Here is a 20,666-nt window from a genome sequence, read left to right as displayed (position 1 = left end):
TTCTTCCTGTAAGTCTTGTGCTCCAGCTCCTTTCACTGTGGTGGCTTGTGGCTGGCCTTGCTCCGTCAGTGTTTCCTGCACCGATGAGCCCCAAACTGGACACAGAGCCCCAGATGCTATAGGAACAGAGGGAAAGGATCATTTTCCTGGCCCTGCTGGCTGCATTCTTACCAGTACTTACGGGGACATAGTTCACATAACTATTAGCAGGACCAAGTTGCTTTGCTGGTCAGGAGCAAGAAAGAAGCAGGGCTGGTATTCCTGACATTGAAGAATTGCTGCAGAAATTGGAGGGCAATCACAAATTAGCTCTAACCTTCTACAGTAGTGGAAACTTTAGTTTTAATTGCACAGACCCCAAGCAAATTAAAAAGAAGCAACCAAATCAGTTATCAGGTTGGCTTCCTAGAGTGTCCTGACAGGTCCCAGAGGCCTCTGTGGAGAAGAGATTTGGTTGCTTTCTACTGCATCCTCACTGCCTGAGTTTAAAAAGGTAAATGAAATTCTAATCTGTAAGGGATGTTTGTGCAGATATGGAACAGACTCTGTTCCCAGGGGAAAAATAAGGACATGATCTTAAAATCTTAAAATATAGATAGATAAAAGATGTCTTAAAATAATTTCATTTAGTTTCATTAAACTTGAGTCTGAGAAAAATTATACAAGGTGTTGTCTAAAAATCCACAACATAATTCTGAGGAGTTAAACAGGTCTGCCTGAACATACATAGCTGGCAATAACAGATTTCTTTTTCATCATGTGCTGTCCATCCCATGCCAACATTGGCTTACATCACTCTGAAATGGTTTGCAGCACGCTCTCCATTTGCCTACAGGGGAGATGCCTGCTGCAAAAGAGGTAGGAGGTTTGTTACCTGTTATTTTTGTAAGAGATAGCGATGCTTTTGCTGTCTGCAGTTCATATGGGACCACAGTCTCAGGATGGCAGTGCTCCTCCCTGCTCTATCAACAGGCATCTCAGGGTTGGTTGGAGCAGGGAACCGTAAGCTGCTGGCCACACAAAGTAGAAGTGCTCTAAATGCACAGGAGCTCCTAAGTTAACGCAGCTTGGGTCTGTTCCTGAAACCTCTTTTCTGTTATGTCAGGAAAGCCTCTCTGCACTAGCAGTTCCCCTTGGGAAGAAGTGCCTGGGACTCCAGCTGAGCCATACATCTCTGTCAAAATCTCTATGAATAAATTAACCTTTCTAAAGATTAGTGCACCCTAATACCTCAGGGTTTTTTTCTTGTTTTTTTAACAGAACAAATGCTAAAAATGCCTTGACAGACCTTGCTGGGTTTTGTGCTGCAGATCATCTACAAAGGGTTATGCTGCGAGTGGCGTTAAAGGCACAGCCTTGTGATTATGGTGAGTACTGACTTTCTCCTCCTCTGGAGAAGTTCTTTAGCGTATGGCAAAACACGCGATTATGATTAGGAAATCCTCATTAGGGCAAATAATAAAACAGGTAATGAAAACTCCCATGCTTTTCCTTCCAAAACACCTCGAATTCAGACACCTCCTGGTGCTTCACAACTGTCAGTTCACCAGAGCAAAGGCTCAAACAGATTTGAAGGTTTTGGAAGCTCTGCTTTGCACTCAGATGGCTCAAACACCAGTTGCCCGCTGTGTCTGTGAAACAATGGGCTCGGTGTCAGCAGTCCCATGGGATTCTGCCTGCTCTTCTTCTCAACTCAAGCCCTTGTTTTGGTAGAACAGACCGTGGGGAGGTCAGGTATCTGTCGCTCTGTTCTCTTGCTGTTGAATCGCTGGAATTGATCTGATCCTTTCCAGGCGGCTGGGGGCAGGGGGGCCATTCCAAAGATGGTAGGGAGTGTTTTGATTTTTGATCCTTTTGAGATGAATTATGGGGAGGAAGCTGTCTGCTATCAGAGGAATTAGTCAAATTCCTTGTCAGATGTGCAATCCCATTAAAAATGCATTATCTGTTTTCAAAGCTTAAGTATGGGTGTTGGTTGAGAGTCTTTAAAATATTATTGTAAACTTTCACTGTGAAAAGGTATTCCTGAGTCTTTCATGAAGGCTAATCCCACTTCAACTACCGTAAACCATCAACTTCTGGGGTGGCCTTCCCAAGCAACACTGGGCAAAAGCATGCAATTATTCTGGGAAAATCCCCCTGGAAGATACGTACATTTGTGTTACGGCATTGACAGCGGCTCTCAGTTTTCAACTGATTTGTTCTGATGGTGATTCTGTGTTTGCATCCCTCCTCAAATTCTGCCGTTGCTTTTCTGTCTGGCATCTAGAATTAAACTAACGATTGCTGTCCAGGTCTGTATGTGTCCTAAATGAGACAACTTCCTTTGGTTTCTGCAAAGAGTAAGTTCAGAGCATTAAATGCATGTGCTCATAGCCTGAATATCTTAAAAGCAGAGGGAAGGATCTCAATCAAAGCTTTGAAGTATGTATCTGTGGAAGGAAGCTACAGTTTTCTCTGTGGAGGATTACCAGGATATCGTGGAGCTTGCAATGTCACTCATTCCTTGAATTCTAACTCTACTATAAACTCAAAAAGCAGAGATAATCAAACCAGTAGGAGCACTTCAAATAATTGCCTTGCCATTTGCACCAAAGCAGAGAACAGTTTGTCTCAGGTCCTCAAGTACCCCATACATTTAAGTCTGTACCATGTGAGGCAGCTGGAATGCAACTTATTTTAATGCTGTAAAGCAAAGGTGGTTTCACTTTAACGTTTTCTTTTCTAGAATAGATTTATGTTAATATTTTGTGTTATTTCTGCAAAGTGGGGTGTTTACTAAGAACAGCAGGGCCTGTGGAAAGCCAGTTGCAGCACTCTCCCTACTGTGAAGCAGCCGTACCTCAAGCCTGAACCAATTTAGGAAGGCATTGACCATATGATTTCAATAGTAACAAGTGGAGCAAATTTGTGAGGGGGTTGTTGGCCAGTTTCATAGTGAGGGGCACCTGCAATCGATCAACACGGCTCGTACAACAAGGTGTCAATGCACAGGCAGAATAATAACAGGAATCTGCTGTATACAGGGATCACTCAGCTGGTGGAGAGGTGTTAACACGTGGGAGAAAAGAAGACATTCTGGTGAAAAGTTATTTGTTGGTTGGTTAGCAGTCACATAATTCTCAGAGACGGAAAAGGAGCAGGGCAAGAAATAAGCGTGGCAGGGTGGTTAAGGTATGGAACACCTATAGCTTCCACTACTCACTAGAGAGGTGAAGTGTGTAGTGTGACTGTGGTGTAAAACTGGTGATGGCAGAAAGTGTCCATGACCACCTGTGGAACTTAGGAGAATGTGTGCTCTAAGTCAGGTGGTTCGTACATACTGCTGGCCACACATGGTGGCTTTATTGTGTTCATGGCACGCTTTTATGCACATCTGAAATAACACCACTCTTCTTTCTCCCTCCAGATGAAAAAAAGCTGAGCCTACATTCTGCTTTGCCAGGCGCTGTTTCCTGTCACTCATGATGGACTCTTCCCAGGAGGTAAGGAAGGAACCTTGTGTACTTTTTACCAATGGTAATCTGTTGTTTTGGCATTCTGTGAATGACTGGTTTCAGGCGATTCTGTCAACGTACCTTGCCAGCAACCAGCGTTTGGATGTTTGCTTTGGGAACATTTTGTGGTTGAATGGCTGTGTTCCATTCCACATGTAAACATGGGCAAAATCTCACATTCAACAGCTCTAAACAGTTGGGCACTGGTCAAAGAGGCTAGTCTCCTTCTCTTGAAGACATTGAAATTTTGCATTAAGTACAGAACAATTTAGTATCAGGAATGCCTGGGTCCTGCCAAACGTATGATTTTGTTTTGTTTTATTTTTTAAAGTGCCTAGCACAAAGACTGATGCTTTGTTTGGAAGGACATGTCAGGAAAGTAAAACTTAATTGACTCTCAGACTGTACAGTTGGAGTTGTGTCTAAAAGGAAAGCTTTTTTCCCCTCCATGCACTTGTACTGGAGGCCAGTTTCCACTCTCGTTCGTATGGGTTTAAGTCAGAGTAACTCTACATGTGACTGTGCCAGTGTGGCTTGAGATTAGACTTGCATCTTCAGCTATTTCAGGCTTTGTTTTTACTTTCTTAGTCATCTGATTGATCGCAGTCCTGCCAGCCTGGTTACTTGCCATAGCCATGCACAAATCTGGCTGCAGCCACAGGACCGAGGGTGTGCTCAGTACTTTTCAAAATCCAGGTCTGTATTACTAAAAGTTGTGTGCTGTGCTCTGGTGGGAACAGGAGATACACATGTCCTTAAAAAACAGCAAGCACTGTGGTGTGAGGAGCTTGTGACAGCTCTTTGCTATGGGTTACTTAAGTTTTCAGGGGTTTTCTAACCATTTCTCGGAGGTGTCTGCCTCCACTCCTGAGATACTGGAGCCCATCTTCCACATTGAATCAAGGGAGAGTTACTTCTGCCATGTCACAGGGCTGAAGCCTACCTGCTCTTCCAGGGAGCACGCTCTGCTCTCAGCCCCTGCCCTCCTGGGACAGGTTCCCAGTCTGTCCATCACACTTCAGTTACAGTAAGCACTGCTGCAGGGTACTGTGTTAGTTCTTGGGGGAGATGTTTGCTGTACAGAAAGCATGAATGCATTTGCAAGGAGAAATCTCGTAGGTCTGACAGGAGTCCTGTGTGCACTCGGAGGAACACATGAACAGAGTTGAAGGGTAAGAAGGCCTTTGGCGAGAATCAAACTCAGCTTCGGTCATAATGGAGAAACAAACAGCTCTTTTCCTGCTTCATTTAGATATGTGGCAGAAGGTAAATGTGTTCGGCCCTGTGTGCTTGGGCTACTTCATTTTGTACCCTAGATCATTTGTCTAGAACCAGCCCTTTAAGCGTCTAACTTGCACTCTTTTTACATACTCACTGGTCACCACAGAAGTGCAAGTTGCACTAATGTCCTTATACATATTTATGAGAAGCAGGCGTCCACTGTGTAAGAAAAAACACCATTTCCATACTTATTTTAGCTTTAAACATGTCCTTTTGGTCTCTGAGTAGGGCCTTTTCTAGTAAGGGGTCCAGGAATAGCATAGTTCACCTTTCAGGCATTTGCAGTTTAAGGGCTCCTTCTGGCTTGTTGAATGTCCCTGGCATGTTCTGCCCTGGGTTTTCACGCAGTCTGTAGAGCACTGATGATCTCTGGTAGCACTTGTTGGTGCTGCACGGCGCTTCTGATCACATGGTGCTGGCGTGCTGCCTTATTTCCAGCTGCTAAATTTCATTCAAAGGCCATTTAAAATACTTTCCTAATAAAACTTTCCTATAAAAATAGTTACTGTAGCTGCTGCAAGGATGTTCTAGGAGCTGGTCCAAAAGATGGTCCCTACTGAAATGAGATCCACCCTACTAAAAAAAGCTGAGAAATCTCAGCTTAAGCAGCATTTCAGATGAAGTTAACAGCAGCGGCAAGCAAAGTGGCAGAGGAAGTGTTAATCAAACTATGTGCTTTCTTAGTTAATGCACGGTCACTCCTGCCACTGATGAGTTAGATAGGGAGCAGGGCTTGTTGGGCAGAGTTTCCAAGCTCTTTAAATATGTTACAGTTTTGTTTTTAGAGTAGAAGAGCTTGGATTAATTGGGTAAGTGGCACTTAAGAGATTGCAAATTAGGAGGATGCAGAGTGTGGGCAAATTCAGCTTGGGTGTTCACTTTTCCCCCCCATTAAATGTGTGGCTGTACTTCCCCTGTAGCTGTGGGGTTAGGACAAAGCCGCTCGACTGCAGGTTTTATTGCCAGTGAGCTGAGCCATGCAGCTGTTTCAGGTCTTTGATCACAGAAGATAGCAGAACAAGCAAACCCAACGCTGATACAAACTCTGTTTTCCGCCCCCCTCCTGTGTAAGCTCAGTGCAGCTGCTTGGACTCCCCCGAGGTGGCAGGGATAAGGGCAGGGGCCAGGGCAGGGCTGGCAACGCACACGTACAGTGTCCCTGCAGTGGGTGGTACCTGCTGAGTCTTCTTGCTGGCCAGCTATAACCAATCCTCTGTTTGCATTTCATGCCAGTGCCCAAGAGTGCTAGAAACGCAACTTTTAAAGAAGTTATATTCTCTATATGCAGATGGAACTCCTGGACACTGGCATGCCTCTCTCTCTTAACATATCTTGTCACAGACGGAAGCGTATGTGTCTACCTCAGCCTTATCTAACCAGCTAGCCGGACACTTTAACTTACCCTTCTCTTATCATTTGCTCATCAAGGAAAATTCTTCCAGGACTTTCTGACTCACATCTTGGAAACCTCATTTTCTTCTCAGTATTTGAGCCCAGGATAGAGACTTTTTTTCTTCATATTTGGCCATGCTTGGTGCATGTGCCAGATACCACAAATAGCCCAGTCTCTTCTTCAGACAGCATCTGGACTTTTTCCTTCTGTGTCATTACAGGGGTAGATTTTAACCTCAGTCCTCTGCTGCGTAAGGGATAAGAGCAAAAGAACAAACTCTGGGGGAGCTGATCCTATTTCATAGCTCATACCTAGGAGCTCAATACCTCCTTGCATTTTGCAATGGAGATTTAAGGGCAAATGTTGCAGGAACTCTTTTCTTTCAAGATTTAAGCTCATGCCAAGGATTTAAGTGGTAGTGGAGGGTGTGTTTTTCAGAATCAGAGGAGAGTTTTCCCTGCAACAGCAGATTCCTGTATGGAACCAGCACGGTTCCTCACCATGTGTATGCTTTTCTAGTCAGATTCGCATCACGCATGCCCCCACCTTTGGTTGCTTCTGTCACCACAACCTTTCTTCAGGTCATTGTCATTCTGTTGTCACAAACTTCACTCCATTGTTGCAGACTTCAGACTGGTCGCTGCACAGATCTGTGCACATCTCGAAGAGTGCCTGGAGCCCTTAAAAGATTTGTACTGTGCTGCACTCCTAAGAAATTGTGGGATAGTCTTATTGTGCACAGTGGCTGCTGGAGAGGCAGCGTGATTTTCCTGAAGCTATGAATCCCTTCAGAAATGGGCTGAAAGCTTTTATGTAGCACCCTCTTCTTGCTCTCTCCTCAGTCTCTGCTTGTGATTTCTTGAGAGAACACGTTGCAACGCTTTGTTTGATTCTGAAATCAAACCTGGGACGTTCTGGGTTGGTGCTAGTAAATGGCAGTGGTGGAGTGATACGCGGTATAGGCTTCTGTCTTTGGAATAATCTCTGTTGTTTTGACTGCAAGTGGGAAGTATTTCATATGGGAATGTTAAGACATTGGTTTCCAGTGCTAGAATACTGCTTTCTCTGAATTTCTTCTTTGTTTTTTCTAAACTTACCCTGCTTTGGAACTTGTTAAAACTCTAATTTTTATATTGCTGATTGGACTACTTTAACAAGACCCAAGATAGCATAGTCTCCAAGATGGGTTTCTTCATTTTTGTTCCTGTGGAAAAGCTGTAGCAGAGGAAGTGATTCACTAAAACTAGTGAATTCTAACTGAAATATAAGAACTCTTTCTTTCTAAGTTATCTAACTCAGGTGTGGGCATTTAGAATCATATTTTTTCCATCTTGTCTCATTTCTGATGGTCTTAATTTTTCATCTGCCCTAAGTGGCATAACAGAGGGATATCACGTATTTCATCATTGTCCAGTACTGGAACTTGGTACTTCTGACTTTCAGGATCATTATCCAAACAGGCTGTGTGAGGTTGGTTTGGCCTAGATTATTAATATCGGGACCAAAATTACTTTACCAAAGCCAATGTTTTCTAAAGTACTGTATGTGTTAAAAACACAAGTCAGCTCTTAAGTGATGTTGGTACTTTTCCCTGTGTCTAGCCAAGCAGCTGATGTTTAGGACACTCTTAAGGATGTGATTTTATAGGTGCTGAGCGCTGAAGTTCCCGTGTTGGCTCCGGTGATACTCAACCTGTGTGGAAATCAGACTACAGACTTAGGAACCTCACTGCAGGCGTGTGATTTCCAGTCAAGGAATGAGCCCTGCGTGGTTCCTTGTCTGACATTACTATAACCGTCTTTGCCAGTAGGTGGGGTTCCAATCCTGTTAAAACAACCTGGGAAACCTTGTCTTGAAATGCTCGGTCCTCTTGCACTTAGACACACAAGCTGGCCACATCTGGAAATGTTTGATTTGATATAGTGTCGTTTTACATTGCAGAAATGAGCGTAAGCGGTTTTTTAACCCACCAAGTGAGAAATGTGATCTGGGTTTTACTACCGACCCTTTAAATAAAAAACAGATCGCTTATTAAACCATTATCTATCAAGGATATGGAGAGAGTTAGAAATATCCCAGGATCAGAATCAAAATTGAAATGGACACATTTCTGTCTACTGTCTGATGCTGACAGCATGGGCTGGTTGTGCAGAAGTACAGAGCTGAAATACCTCACAGGAGGAAAAACAAATGCAGAGAGACAGGAAAAAGGAACAAGCTGGTGTCCTATCCCTATATCTGTGTTTGCTTTCACCATTTCCATTTGAGTATAGGGTGTTGCTTATAGGAAATCACTGAAGATCTATTATTGTGTGTTGCTTGCTATCAAGATTTGGATTGAATCTTATCTTGTGAGCTTCTTGAGCAGCAGTGGATCTGGGAATGCCAGCTGGATTCCTTGCTAAAGCTGGTGTATTCACAACAGCCTCTGCTGTGCGGGCGAAAGGCAGCAACGGGAGCAAACTCCTGCCTAGCAAAACAGAATCCTGAAATCTTGATCCCTTTATTGCTTGTTATGAATGTGCCAGTTTTTAACTCTGTGAAGTGCAGCTGATCTATAGCTCTTTGGGTTCCAGCTTAAAGGATGCTTACTACCTAATGCGACCAATTTATTCCCATGCTCTCACCCCTGTTTGATCGAATGCTGTGTCCTTGCTGATACGGGTACATCTCACTGGCTTTGATAGAGCTGCTCACGTGGGCAAAACCAGAAGGATTTGACTCTCTGTGAATTATGACAGTTAGCATCTGAAATGAAACAAAGATCAGATCTGAGATGGATTTTTGCCATCATGTTGCATTTAAAAGCTCGTATTACTTTGGTTGTATTACATTGCATCACACTCGACCGAGCCAATGTGTCATAAAGCCGCCTAATGTAATTGTACACTGCATAAATGCAATAGAATGCCTCCGAAAAGTGATATTTCATGCTTGCTAGCTAACGCCTCGGCAAAGATTAAATCCACGAAAAGTAGGTATGTCCAATTGTTCGTTTGGATCAGCAAATAATTCATTACCCACATTATCTTTTTTTGAAATGTCACTCCACATTGTAAATCACTGAGATTCTGCTTAAAATGCCAACGCAGGGGTGGTTTGAAGAGCAAATTAAATTTTAGGGCCAATTCACATGGTATTCCCCTTGAAGCAGAGCTGCCCATCTCCAAATTAGAGTTCTTGGTGGAGCATTTCTCTCACTTTGCAGGTAGTGATTGTTGGTGGGCTGAGTAGCTGGAGTTCCAGCAGTTCTCTTCCCGAGAAGAAGGGGAGGCAACTTGATGAACTCATTCAGGTGAGAGCTGCAGAAAGCTGCTCCTGGGCTCTTCCACAGATGCGGAAACAAAGGCTCAGAAAGGCATAGAAGGGGATGAGAAAGCCTGTGATTTTGTGTGGCAGTTCCGATTCCTTAATGGGCACAGGGACTGGGAGAGGCTGGGGGCCAGCTGGGGCCAGGCAATGCCTTTTTGGCTGGGTAGAGCTTGCGAGGGAGGTGGTGTGGGAACCAGCGTGCGCAGAAGAGCTGGTGTTCCAGCAGGTTCAGGCCTGAGTGATGGGTGAGCAAACCAGAGCGTGACCCATTGAGGCACAATGGTGATTTTCAGTGTGCACAGCAAGTCTCCATCCGGCATGGTATAAATCTGAGGCAGTCGCAGAGGTGTTAGAGGAGAGCAGGAGTGCATATTTGTGTGTTATGAAGGATTGCTCTGTGGAGTACACGATAAAGCCATTGTCTTTCAGCAGAGGAGATTTCCAAGCTCAGGTTATGTTGTGAGTTTGACAACAGACTAGGAGTTATCTCAAGAAATGAGTTTCTCACACACTGCTGAAACTGGGGAAAACCATAATCCATGTGACACGTTATGCTTGAAAAGCTTTATCCAGCCCTTACTGCCTGTTTCCTTCCTGGGAATGTGACCTGAGATGGCCTGACTGCCAGCCTCACGCCAGAGCCAGAGCTTGTCTGTGTCCGCCTCTGGGCAGGGCCCAGATGTGCCTGCACAGAGCTTTCTCCTTGCCCACCCCAGTTTCTCCCTGAGGAGCTGCTGCAGGAAGCGAGTCTGGGGACCATGGGGGGTCTTGTGTGCAGCTGCTCCCAGAAGGACCACATGCCGAGGCTGCTGCCCAAAGAACGATGCCCGTTTTAAGTCTTCCCAACAAAATACCCACTAAATCCCCAGGATTTCAGTACCTGCGGGGCTGGCAAGGAGGAAATCTGTTTCCCAGCGTGTGCTCCGTGTGACACACAACCTTTCCCAGCACAAATTGACCTTTCTTGGTACTGATAAGTGAAATAACATTTCACCATATTGTAAAATTAGAGACACTTCAGCAACTACTACAATATTGTGAGTTTCCCCCTTACCAGAGAGAAAAGGGAATTCTGATCCCTCCCGTGCCGAGCCCGCGATTGGCTGTCACCCTACCTGACATGCCCTGTTGCCTGCAGTGGATTGGCCAGGGGCAGATTTATATTCCCCTGTCACAGCCAATAGAAATATAGTGTTTTCCACGTCCCTGTTTAGTTACAGTGACAGAACCCTGATTGGGTGAAGCCTAGTGATTTATGGGTTTTTGCTGAAGAGTAACTGAGGTTTATCAGAACATAATGATGTGGTACTAATGCTCATTGCATGGCAACATGGCTGGCCAGGTTGGAAAGGGCAGCGCTTGACCTTGTCTGCGTTTTAAGTAGATCTTGTTGCATTGCATGCTGACTGGGGTTACCTGCTTGCTACAAACAAAAAAACAAATCGCCTTTTTTTTTTGTGGCACCTCTTACTGGCTTCACCCCCAACCCTTCCCAAGGAATCGGGCTTAAGGATTTGGGTGGGGTGAAGCTTTTCAGGTTGGTGACTGCACTGCGCTTCTTGCTGCCTCCACATGATTTATTTTCAAGGTGGGGTTGTCTTTGCTTTCCAGAAGGAGTGCCAGCTTCCATTCTTCAGCTCAGAAAAGGTGGGAGTGAGAAAAGGAGATACCTGGAAGGAAAGATCTTCTCCCTGATAGCTAGTGGTCTCATCGCCCTGGTAGCCAGTGACAGGACAAGCAGAAATGGCTTCAAGATGTGACAGGGAAGATTTAGGTTGGATATTAGAGGAATTTCTTTACTGAAAGGGTTGTCAAGCACTGGCAGAGGCTGCCCAGGGGTGTGGTTGGGTCACCATACCTGGAAGGGTTTAAAAGAGGGGTATATGTTGTACTTGGGGATGTGGTCTGGTGACAGACTTAGCAGGACTGGATTGATGGTTGGACTTGATAATCTTAAAGGTCTTTTCCAGTCGAAACCATTCTGTGAAAGGGTGGAATCCAGGGCATCCACTGGAGGAACTGTAAAGATTTGATCATTAGGCAGTGACCAGTTATTGGACACATCTAGTTAATCTCAGGATGTGCTTTTCAAAATACCTCTAGGGACTAGGTTAATGCAGAAAGGAAGATGCAGACAGGTGGTTGTTACCATTTAATTACTGCTTTTGATAATGAACCTGATCCAAAGCAATCTGACAGTAGGAAGTTAACGTCTCTGGGCTGGCTTTGTTGGTGTGGCATCATTCAACCTTACGAGTTTTGTTGCTGGGAGTGTCAAGAAGTTACATTTGTTGGAATAAAGCAGGAGTTATTTTCTGCATTAGTTAATGGCACTTCCTCTCCTCTGTTGGCATTCAGACTGGAGGGTACAAATCTCAAGTAGAGCAGCAAAACTCTTAGTAACATTTTAACAGGATTTATGAGGTTTGTTTGCTTGAATAAACATCAAGATCCTCAAGCATTTTCTTTTTGAAGATTAGCAAGCAACCTAGCTGTCTGACACTGCAATTCCAGCACGTTATGGGTGTCTGTCTCCTCTGTCTTTTCTTGGGTAGCGGAAGGGACAATGACTCCACAGTGCACACCTGTAGTGGCAAGTGACTGAGCTCATGGGTAACACAATATTTCTCCAGCTGGTTTGTAGTTGTTTGCATTCAGGTAGCTTCAAAAGATTCTACACGCACATGAATCGCAGTGTCACCCATGCACACTGGCCAGATATTTACACAACACAAATACTCTTACATGCTAGTGTTATGAATCATTTTTACATCACAGAGAAAGGAAGACCTTTCCTGTGAGCATCACTTTGGAAGGAATATTATTGTGATTCATGTATATGTGTAAATTTTTATAGCTATTATTTAATGCTTGTTACACCTCAGTTCCTATCTGTGCATGGAACTTGTTTGTTCTTTATGTTTCTGCTTGTACTTTATGTTCAGTTTCTAACATCTCTCTCCTGCTATTTGCCTTGCCCAGGTAATGAGCTGTTTCACATTTGGTGCCAATTAGGAGACATTCCAGGCTACTGATACAGTTACAAATGTTGATTCTCAGAAATGCGTGGGCCAGATTCTGATCCGTTAATTCCAAAGGAGAGCAACACCAGTAACCTCAGCTGAGTCACTCTTGATTTATAGATGTGATTTAGACACAATAAAAGAGCTTGGCCCCAGCTATTTCCCTGTTTCAGTTCTGTTTGCTTTGGAGGAGTCATTATACCGTAGGCTGTTGCTTGCGTAGGGCTGACTGTGAGCTCATGAACCAAATGCAGTCTGAAATATGCTCTAGGAGTTAGGAGAAAGCCTCTTTGGATTGGGTTTGGAGCTTGGGATTCGTAGATTACATTCCAGTTTGGAGTGATCGTAGGCAAGCTGCTAAACCTCTCCTGCTCTAAGCCTATTTATTCCATTTATACAGTAGATTCAATGGGGATTTTTTTTACAATAATTCTAATTTTTGAAATTATCTGAATGCCTCCAGTTGAAACTTTTTAAGTTTTGAACAATCTTTATATGCGTATACTGAAAATATTAATAGACTGTTTGTGGGAAAAAAAAGTTCCATTTCCATGTGGAAAATGACTGAAGGGTATGTACAAATTAATACTCGTCTGTTGAAACATTAACAGATTTGTCACACTGCTAGTCTGAGCTAACCCGTGCAAAGCTGAGAAGAAGACAATTCAGTATGGATTTGGAAGCTCCTCGCTGTGTGAAGGGCTGCTCAGAATGCTGAGCAGGGATGTTACCAGTGTAGAGCATGTACTTTAATTACTGCATTTAACCTGTGAGGGCTATCTGGCCTTTAGATCTGTTTCTCTTCATCCCATCACAGATAAGTGGAGTACCAGAATGTGTCACTGATGCCAGGATCCCCTGGAAAAGGTGTGCGAAGAGCTCTAATGGATCTGGAAACCTGAGAAAGGGAAACAGTTGAAATAATGCACAAGCACTTGGATATTTACTCCTGATGCCTTGTCATTCCCATCGTCTGAATGGTCACCTGCAAATGAGTTTTCATGATGTAAGACAGCTGAAAAGTTGTTCAAATTCCAGTGTGTCTTTGTCACAGCGGAATGTAAGGGAGACCCCAAAGCAATGCAAGTTTGATCTGCTGTGAGTAAATACCCAAGAGACCCAGTGCTTTGTAGTTCAACAGTACGAGCCTGGAAATCAGGGTGATAATCAGGGAAGAGTAGTCCTCCTGCACTGACTTAGACTGGCTCTAATATTGTATCAAAACAGGCCTTTGTGTGGATTAAAATGGGAGAAGATGCAAAGAAATGTCTTGCTCAAGTGTGTGCGGTTTCCTTATTCATGTATGGGCCCTGGAATTGTTCAAAGTCACTAATGTCTTGAATTGGCTGGATCCTAGTGCTGAGGGCTCTGTCCCTGGTCTGCGGTTCTTCTCTTTAATTGCATTCAAGTAAGCACAGAGAGCTTCCAGGGCCAGATCTCCTCGACAGCGGCTCAGCCAGCTGCTGGCCAAGTCTCCTGCAACAGGTTCAGGCTTTGCTGTGGTAACTGTGGGAGGCGATGCACCGAAATAGGCAGCACTGTGTGATGAGACTGCTGTAACCTCAGAGGGAAGGCCAGGAAATTGGTGCCTTTGGCTGCATGTCCCACTGCATATGCATGACTACAGATAGCAACTGTATTCCATGCTGAAGCTGCACTTTGATCTCAGGTTATTCTGGTTTAATTTCTGTTTTGTTAGCTTTTATCCCCAAATCTTTCTGCCTGGAAACTAGGGTTTTATGCCCACACGGTAGTTGCTGTATGAAGCATGGGCCTAAAGAGACAAAGGCTGACATTTCCAGGCTGCAGAAGGCTATCATTTTGCTTTTGTTTTGTAGCGTGGGGTCATGGGGGAGTTCTTGTTGTTGCATTCCAGTTCTGATCCTATCTGCTAATATCATAGCTTGGCTTCACCCTCTCACAGTTTGATGTCCCAACTTTTCCTTGTTAGCACTGGGAAATCATAAGCTAATAGTGAGCGATAGCCAGTGGATCTGGGATTGATTACAAACAAAATCCTAGATAAGATCATAAATTTAACCCGTCCCTGTGATGTGATCGTATCAGGATTCAAGCGCGCCTAAAAGTTGTTTCCGATTTTCAGCCGCTTCATCTGGTTTCCATACATCCCAGCTGGGAGTGAAGTACTCTTGCGGTGGACTCTAATCCATGCCGGCCTGGCTTGGAAGAAGCCCTCATTCCTGTTATTATTGTATTATGAAAATGGATGGAAGTGCTTTAGATGAGGTGGACATTTCAAGGAGGATCAGTTCAAACACTGCTGAAATAAAACTGGCTTGATAATAAGGGCACAGTGCTGCTTTCCCTCCATGATGCCATCCTTCCCATTCCTTTCTGGCAGTTTAGCTGTATTTAAAGAAATGCACAGTGGTGTTTTAACACCTTGAAAGTCAGTGGAGAAACACTGGAGATAAAACTTGATAATTGTTTAAGTAAAGAAGTGCAAAACAGACATGGTCAATCTCAGCAAAACCAAATGCTATCATGTTTAATGCCTACTTTGCTATTTCAGGAAGAGATATTTGTGCTCGGCTTGCCATCTTCCTAGAACTGCTGTTTGTGGGTTTTTATATGTGTCCTACATCTGAGCTGCCTGCTCTCCCTGCTGTAAATGACCGCTGGGATCCAGTCCCTTTGCCTGAAAGCAGATTGAGCTTTACACCTTCTGCAGTGCCGAAGCTGATGTGCTCCCATCCATCCCCTTGCCCCATGGTACCAGGTGATTTAATGTTACTGTTGCTTTAACGGCCTCATCGCTGCTCTGGCTACACAGTAGTTGTCTCCTGTGTGACTGTGCCTGGGAAAATCTATTACTGGAGTGCCATTAATCTGAGGCTGCCGCCTCTGGCACTTTCTGACTCTTCTATTTAATGGGCCTCTGCTTCCGGAGCTCTGGAGACATGCTGTTTTCCTCTCTTGATCAGCTTTGTTTAATTATCAAAATATTTGATGCAGAAAATTGACATTAGTTGTGAAGGTTTCTGCCTTCCTCCTCCTTACAGCCTCCCTCCCTGCTTTGTGGTGACATTGAGATCTTCCGCATGTACCACCTTCACCTTAAAATAGGAAAGCACCTAAACAATCATTTGCTTGTCCGGGCACAGGCTGCATTAGCCAGCTTCAGGTAGAGCTGCAGCACCAGTTCTGCTGCAGCGTGGTGCGAGGCCTTGCCCCGATGTGAACAGAGCCCATTGCATGGGGAGGACAGCTGGACCTTTGTCTCCTTCCTGCACGTGGAACAGTGCAGCCAGCCAGCATTCCTGGAAAGCTCAGAAGCAGGGAGCCCCATGAACTCCTGTGCTTGTCTTCAGGGTGAGCTCAGCAGTAAGCAAAGGCTCGGCAAGATTCAAAATCATCAAAGTCCCTTAGGAGCTGAGATTTCCACTCTGACTTCCTGCTCTTATCTTCAAAGCAGGAAGCTTTAGGTGTTGCAGGTGTTTTAAGTGCATTTTGCTTACCCACTGACCACATTTCTCATTCCAGGACTTGCGATGGGCCCATATGAACTGATGTTTATTGCTAAAAAGAAGGTCCAGTGGCATTATAGTTACCACGTTAAAGTATCTTCGCAGACAGAGAAGCCAAAGTCCTGAAGAAGTCCTCACTTTAGCAGATAAAAGGCCTGGGTGAGGAGAAAAATGCAGGTCTCTGCAAGTCCTTAGCTGGTATCCAGTCCATAACTGTGAAATGAAGGAGGTAGATTTTCTGTGCCTGAACTCTTTATATGGGGACCAGATGCCATTTTGTAAAATATGCATTTTCCAAGCATAACTTAATAGGCTTAGTGCAGGGCAAGAGAGGGAAGGTGTCTGGGCTCTGTTATTCTGGCCAGGCCAGAGAAGCTGGTGTTTGTTTTTGGTATTTGAGTCTGCTCCTGCTGCAGTCCTCTCAGCACCACCTTGTTACAGAGGAAAATACCTTAAAGAGTATCCTAAATCAGTGTCCCTCTTTTCACCAGCCACATCTCTTATTTCTGTTGCCTCCCTCTAAGACGCAATGAGCAGTGAAATGTGAATTACTGAGACTTGGGGCTACTAGGAGACAAAGCCGGAGAAGTATTTATGTAGCACTGAAACACATGAGTACCATTGCTGTATTCTTTCCTCTGTTTGCCTCTTTGCTCCATTGGGCTGAGTTCCTTGCTCCTAATGTTACTGCTCTCTCTTTCTCCATCACACAGGCTGTACTTCCCTCACAAGACACAAACAGGCTGTAAGGAAGGTGAGTAAAGTGCAGATGGGCCCATAAAAGTTATCCAGCTCACTGTTACAGTGGCTTTCAACAAGTAAATCACATTCCGGCAATAATTATCCTCTTTTACCAGCAAACCCTTACCTGCTGTTGTCACCATCAAACTGGGATTAATTGCTGTTTGATGTTTATGTAGTTTATTTGGGTCTTAATAGGTATAAAAATATTTTTACTTTCCCTTTTTAACTCCTATTAAAGGAATTATATTTGCTAATTAGTTCATATTAGAAGGCTATCAGAGAAGTTGGAATGCTTAAACAAAGCATTTTACAGTGAAAAAATAATATTTAATTGAAGCCAGAACATTTTGCAGAGACCAGGGTTTTGATGAGGAAGGTTCTCAGCATCAGCATATTCCCCAGCCAAAGGGACACTCCAGAGCAAATGACCTGACACAAAGGAATTTTGCAAAACTGTTCAGATGGATTTGTTTTCACCCTATACAAATGATGTCCAAGATCTCAAAATCTTCATCCTCTTATCTCTCTCTTGCTCTGCTTTTATCCTAGGAACATTTCTGATGATGTCCATGCTGTTACCTGTATGTAACTCTGGATTAATCCCTTGAAGGTGGCTGTGGACCACTCAGGTAAATAATGAGTGCACCGCAAGAGATAATCGCATTCAGACGCTCCTTGTGAATATCCACAGTTAAAAGATCAGTTAGGAGCCTCCATGCTGTTTAGGACTCAGAAATGCAAAGCTAATTTAGTAATAGGTGTTTGTTGCATCACAAATTTGGGTGTAAGGAAAAAGAATTCTTCTAGCTTCATTTGTACTGCAAATGGAAATAATCATAAAGATACAAACCGGCAAGGTGCAAAATGAGTTTTCCAATTCATAGGCACAAGCCACCATGAGTTAAAACCTCTTGGTTTCTTCCCATATTGCCCCAGGCAATAGTTTTCATATATATTTCTCCATGGTCAGAAGTCAGAGCCAGACCACTGCTATCTAAGACCTTGACTTTTTTTCCCTGACAGTTACAATTATTACAGCCCGGGGGACTCATTTTCTCAGTCTGGCCACCCGCTGACCTAGCCTGCAACCAGAATACACTTTAAAACAAACAAACAACAGCAAGGCTCCCCTCTCTGCACTTCTCCTCCCCCAGCTCTGGAGTATTTTTACACCGTGCCCCTTGCAGAAGGATATTAGCCACTATTGCTGAAGGCACAATCACATTATCAGCACCATTCTCTCTCCCTTTTCTCCCTCTCCTCCCCCCAAAGATAAATTTTTTATGTTGCTATTTTCTTCTCTTTTGTATTTGGCATTCTGTATTTATGTGATAAACTGCAGAGCTGCTACTAAATGGGCCCTGATACAACTTAATAAATACATAACAACATCCAGGCTGCACTGTAATGCTTTGCCGTGTAACGCTTCCTGGGCTGCTGAGGAACCTTGGAGATAATACCTGCTAAATAAAAGTTATGCCTTAGCATAGGGAAAATAGATACTTATTTATTCTGGAATAATTACTTGTGTGTTAAATGGCTGCTGTTGCTGCTGCTGAAATGGGTGGCTGATAATCCTGTCTCTCCCCGTTTGTCTTTCTGAAGTGCACGTATGCTCTACGTTTCTCTCGGCCCTGCCCAGAGCCTTGCTGTGGTGGAGCACCTGCACTTCTCGGGATGAATATGTAAGTAATACGCAACTCACAGTTTTTCTACTGAGAGCTTGTCTACTGTTCTAGACAGGAAATGTCCACGAGCAACACCCTGACATTTGGAGGCTGAGCCTTTAGAAAGAAGTCTGGGTTCCAGTGTCCTGCTGAACCGTGGCGGAATTCAGTGACCTCAGTGAGATCCAAATACAGGGGCTGGGCCTTATGGAAGAAAGGTGTGAAAGGAGGTACACCAAAAAGTTACAGATAGAAGCTGTAGTGGAGGTACCTCACTTTCATCTGAAGTGCACAAACTTTTCTCTGTTCTCATTGTTATAGTGTAGCATTTCTAAGGATTTTTTTTTTTTTGCTACAGAATGCAATTTAATGTGGTAGCTGCTGATCACACAATGCACAAAATACTCTTCCTACATATGCCAAGCATTGACCAATGTTCAGTGAGATTTCCCAGCTGTGCTAGGGTGATAGGAACCATCAGCGAGGGCTCTGGAGACAGCGATCCCTGTCTCAGCAATCCATTTGGACCCAGATTTGGAAGCTGTTCCCAAAGTGCCATTTCATCAGCTGTAGGTGCCTGGGCATTTCATAGCCTTAGCCAGTGCTAGAATGACTTTTTTGTGGAAGTAACATTTCCTTAAACAAGGAAATTCCTGATAATAAGATGAGTCAGAGCCTGAAAAATTAGTATGGAGATAACCTCTAAGAATCATACATCTATGATTCATGTGAGGTGACGTGAGTTCCTATATTGCATACACTGGTTTTTGCTATCTTTCCAGGAAGAAAGGAGGAATTATCCCAGAGTTCGTATCAACCGCAGAAGAACGTTAAACAAAATACTTCAACAGTCTCCAAAGTTTTTAAGATGAGCTGTTCTGCCTGTGATGACATAGATGCAGAGGATGTAGGCACGCATAAGGGTGTAGACACATACGGACACATGCAAAGATACCTTCAGGAATCATTCTGCTAACCTTCACCCCACTTTCCTTTCCCAAAATGGCTCTTTTTTCTTCACCAGAGTCTTTTCCATCTGTGTTGTAATGGCTGAAACTGTCAGCATAAAGTACCATCAACCAAAATGAAGCAAGGCAGACTCCCACAAGCTGCAGAACTTTGCAACACAAAGCCAGTTTACAAAGAGTTTAGCTCTATAGAAACCACAGTGAATGCTAGGAGGAATCCCAGAAAACTTTGCATGATGCTTCAAAATGCACCACAGGGATCCCGTGCTTGTTACCTCCTGACACCAACTTTCTATAAAGGAAAAGCACACAGTGCTCTGCGCAGCGATTACCCTGGGGTTCTGTGCATTCAGCACTAGTATTGGAAAGTTTCAGATCGCACAAAGAAGACAACAAGGACCTTTGATTGCCCCTGTTGAAGCTCCTGGTAAGAAACAAGTCACTTCCCTTCATCCCTTGTGAGCCTCGATGTGTGGATATTTCCATGCCTGCTTGACAGGTGACTGTTTTACCAGACGGGGTTGTCAGTGCTGTTGGGGGTTATCTGGATTTCGCTGTAGGCAGGAACCGAACCACAATGAGCATTAAAAAAACCTCACTGTTCTTCATTTGTTTAGAGACAAGCCATCTCAAACTTGTTTGAAGCCTTTTTTATTGAATTCACACTCTTGTGCCAAGCACTGAAGGATTTACTTTGGCTATTGCTGTAAGATGGAAAGCATATGAATGCGTGGCCTCCTGCCAGCTATGGGTGAGCAGTGAAAGGTCTGGTACAATGGACGGTTACACGGAACAAATGTGAATGCACTGGGCAGACGTGACTGAAGAAAGGCTTTGGCATTCAAAGAGCTGTTCGAGGTTTAATGCAGTGCTTGAAGTAGGGTCAAGAGATAACATGTCTAACCTGCAAAGATTTTAACTGTGCAGCAGCTGAGATGCAGTAAGCTACAGGTATGTGCACGTGTCATCTGGAGGAGCAGCTGCTGGCCTCTCCTTGCAGGCCCCAGCTCTTCCACAGGCTCCATCTGCGAAGACGAAGACCCAGTTGGACTTATCCAATGCAAGGTAACCCAATTGCTACTGTATATTTCTTGCAGATGTTGCCATAATTTTGTTGTGGTACAATTTGACATACGACTCCCTGCTGCATCCGAAAGGGGCACATTATCTCAATTAATGTTTCACAGCAAACATGGCACTGATAGTATTCATGGGACTAAAGACTATTACCATTTGCATGGTGACTAGCACAAGAGTTATGACTATGTGTGTTTTCTGCAGGAAAATTTGCCC

The 20,666-nt window shown here is 44.1% G+C and overlaps 1 long non-coding RNA gene across 1 annotated transcript; it reads left to right on the top strand.

The window, feature by feature from the left end:
* The first annotated feature begins 1,277 nt into the window (after positions 1–1,277).
* Positions 1,278–20,389, top strand: LOC138729985 (uncharacterized). Its single transcript, XR_011338982.1, has 6 exons — positions 1,278–1,367; positions 3,410–3,485; positions 15,040–15,246; positions 16,708–16,748; positions 17,288–17,367; positions 19,188–20,389. It is a non-coding gene; the product is annotated as an uncharacterized lncRNA (long non-coding RNA).
* The last annotated feature ends 277 nt before the right edge of the window (positions 20,390–20,666 follow it).

The sequence above is a fragment of the Phaenicophaeus curvirostris genome, chromosome 22 (genome assembly GCF_032191515.1).
Source record: "Phaenicophaeus curvirostris isolate KB17595 chromosome 22, BPBGC_Pcur_1.0, whole genome shotgun sequence".
In the NCBI taxonomy this organism is placed as follows: Eukaryota; Metazoa; Chordata; class Aves; order Cuculiformes; family Cuculidae; genus Phaenicophaeus; species Phaenicophaeus curvirostris.
This window is presented reverse-complemented; position numbering and strand designations above follow the sequence as displayed.